Source organism: Rattus rattus, chromosome X (genome assembly GCF_011064425.1).
Source record: "Rattus rattus isolate New Zealand chromosome X, Rrattus_CSIRO_v1, whole genome shotgun sequence".
Classification (NCBI taxonomy): domain Eukaryota; kingdom Metazoa; phylum Chordata; class Mammalia; order Rodentia; family Muridae; genus Rattus; species Rattus rattus.
Genome location: NC_046172.1, coordinates 65,973,726 through 65,976,978, shown reverse-complemented (window position 1 = coordinate 65,976,978; position 3,253 = coordinate 65,973,726). Strand labels below are relative to the sequence as shown.

The 3,253-nt window shown below is 46.3% G+C and overlaps 1 pseudogene; it reads right to left on the bottom strand.

Moving 5' to 3' along the window:
* Nucleotides 1–599: 599 nt before the first annotated feature.
* On the bottom strand, nucleotides 600–1,068 carry LOC116888685 (annotated as a pseudogene).
* Nucleotides 1,069–3,253: the final 2,185 nt, after the last annotated feature.

Genomic DNA, 3,253 nt, shown 5'->3' with positions numbered 1-3,253 from the left:
GCTGGACAATCAGGACATGAGGGACGTGGGCCTACCTAGGGACTTACAGGCCAGCCCCAGTGATACCGGACCCTGTTGTCAGGAAGGAGAAGCCATCACGGAGAAAATGCTGTTTTCTTGTGCTCTCTGGTTTATGCAAAGATATTTGGAAATGGAGTTTAAAGATAAAAGAAATACTGTCTTTGCACATGTTCCTCTTCCTCAGAGGAGCTGTGAGACAGGCTTTTTCCCTTTTGAGTTGGCCCTCCTAGTGAAGCAGTGTAGTCCCTGCACTGAGGGGCAGACTGAAATCTGTGTAAAAAGCAGCCTTTGTGTCCTCCCAGAGCCTCATGCTGAGCCTGCATTCTTTTCAGAGGTGATTCTCAGGAGTGAGTGTTCTAGGCCACCACTTGGGTGGGCTCAGAAGACAGAGGATTAAACAAAAACTTTTTTTTCTTTTTTTTTTTAACCTAAAAATATTTACTTCTTAAATCTATATTAACTTTAGTAAACTATACAAAACAGATAAAGAGACACACATGTACATTTATAGAACTGCACATCGGTCAGGCCAGATCCTGCAGAGGGAGTTCCCAGCATGACCTCATTCTTCTGGACACAGAGCAGTCCTTGTTTGGACATACACCAACTTCTCCTCATGAGCCGCTCCTCACCTCTTGATGGTTCCCTTCTACGCGTGTATGTCTAGTTGTCTGCTTCTCAGAGCGGACGTTTACCTTCCTCATCCACGGCCATTGGAGGAAGGCTGGGGCCACGAAGGTGACTGATCCGACCCATTCTTCGTGGAGGGTTTCCTGGTGGCCCTCTTCCGTCATCGTATCTGGAATCAGAGGAGCCCCCGTAGCCTCTTCTTTTCTTCACATCTTGCTGAAGCAGAGTTTTGAAAAAAAAAAAAACCCACAAATTCTGCTATTCCCCAGAAGAAATCTGTTATGAAAGACAATCTCCAGGGGGACTGATTCCGGCTGTCCAACACCTGACCATTCGAGATGTAAACCATCTTTCCTCCGGCTGCCCGCTTCCTAGCGACAGAGAAGACCGGACGCCCTGATGTTGCCGTACCTCCCCTCCCGCGTCTTTTTCTTATATCATACTTTGTGTGCTTGTAGGTAGGAAATCATGTAAATTGGTGGTCATTTAACTCTTTCTACCACATACGTCCTGGATATTGAATTTTAGTTATCTGGCTTTGTGGCAGGTCACAAGTCCCATTACCCACTGAGCCATCTTCCTTGTCCCAAACCAAAAGGACATTTGAGCCTTAAAATTGAGCAAAAAATTGGGGCTGGGGATTTAGCTCAGCGGTGGAGCGCTTACCTAGGAAGCGCAAGGCCCTGGGTTCGGTCCCCAGCTCAAAAAAAAAAACCAAAAAAAAAAAAAAAAAAGCAAAATTTCCCTTACATTTTGCACTTGCATGAAGCTAGATTTGAGTAGGAAACATCCCCATAAGATCATGTGTTCCAACATTCGGTCTGCAGTTGCTGCTGGTGTAGGGGAAGGTTGTGGGAAATCCTTGACAGCCCCGAGTTATTGCATGTTGTTGGCATGACACTGCCATGTCAAGGAGTATAGGCTCAGCCCCATGGGATGGCAAAGTCCCTTCCCCATCCCCATGCAGTGCAGAGGGATCCTAAATTCTTCCTTAGGAGTCTGGGTGCAAATGTTGGTGAGAGTGTGTATGAAACCACTGCAGCTTTCTCCCCCTGAGTATTTATGGCCTGAAGACTGGTGCCCTACAGAGACTCTGCCTACTGAGACTAGATCAACCTCTCCTTGATTAGCTGATACCGTAATCCCTACCTTTTTTTATCACCAGGCAATAACCCACCACCCCATTGGACTCTATATAATAAAAGTGCTGTCCTTCCATACTGCTGCGGTTTCTCTATCAGAGCATCCAGTCCCCCAATTCCAGTTTGTCTGTGTGTCTGTTTGTCTATGTATTTCCTGACTTCCCCCAAGTCAGATCAACCCTAGAGGCCATGTAAAGATGTGGCAGAAGGTTATGGGACCTTTTGGAGGTGGCATGTTTATAGAGGGGGCACAAATCACTTTGAGAGTGCTTTGAGGTTTTATAGTCTGGCCCCATTTCCTGTTTTCTTTGTTTCCTGTGTTGGGAGGAACTGTGATTTGTTGGCTTCCTGTTAGCCAGGGCAAATAAGGTGCTCCTTTAGAAATGTACGCTCGCACAAAGCAATTAGGAGAGACCAAGAATGTTGAAGCACAAAAGGAAGGCAGTGTGAAGCCAGGGAGAAGACAGCCATCTGTAAGTCTGAAGAAGGTTCTCTCCTCTAAGGGCATACGAGGACCCAAACTTTCTCGTGCTTCCGCCTCAAATGACTGGCCTACAGATCATGAAAAGAAATGCTACTTGGCAGATCAGTTTGTAGCTTCAATAGTGTTTGGGTTAAAAAAAATTCAGGAAGCAAGAGAGCAGTATTGGTGTCTGCCTCTGATCCCAGCAATCCAGAGACAGGCAGGCAGATCTCTTGTCTATAGAGTGAGTTCCATGACAGCCAGGGCTATACAGAACAACTCAAGAAACAACAACAAATCAGAGAGTTCTTTCCTCCACACTAATTTCTAGAGCTAACTTCCTGAACCATCTTCTTGGCCATCTACTGTGTGGGGGTGGGCAGCTTCTTTGCTGGCCAGCTAGGGGCTCCATACTCACAGGAGTTTTCTGACCAAGGCATGGCCCAGATGGAGGAGTCACTTCTGTGAAGTCACTAAGAAGGAGCATGAAGGCAGTACTCTGTTCTACAATGTGTAGGAGCCGTCTTAAGATGAGTACAGTAAAACTCTGGGTTCTATGCTTAAAAACCTTTGAGAAGAGCATAAAACTGGTCTTTTCTGCATGGTGGGACCTAGACTTCTGTCTCACACAGAGCTCCATCTTTATGGCTTCCCGGATATTCATGTCTTAGGTTAGGAAAAGTCAAGGAAATGGCAAAAGGGACTGGAGAGAGGCCTTAATAGTTGAGAGCACTGGTTTCAGAGGACCTAGTTTCAATTCTCGGCGCCCCCACGGCAGCTAATAAGCATTTACAACTCCAGTACTTAGGGATCAGATGACCTTTCTTCTGGCCTCAGCTGACACTTGTATGCATGTGGTGCACAGAATACATGCACATAAAATATCTGAACACATTGGAGGGGGCGGGGAAAGGAAGGCTATCATGGTACCAACCTCCATAGGCATCCTGGTTTCAGGCTTACTCTCCTTCAATAGCTTTCTTCACGAATGATATAC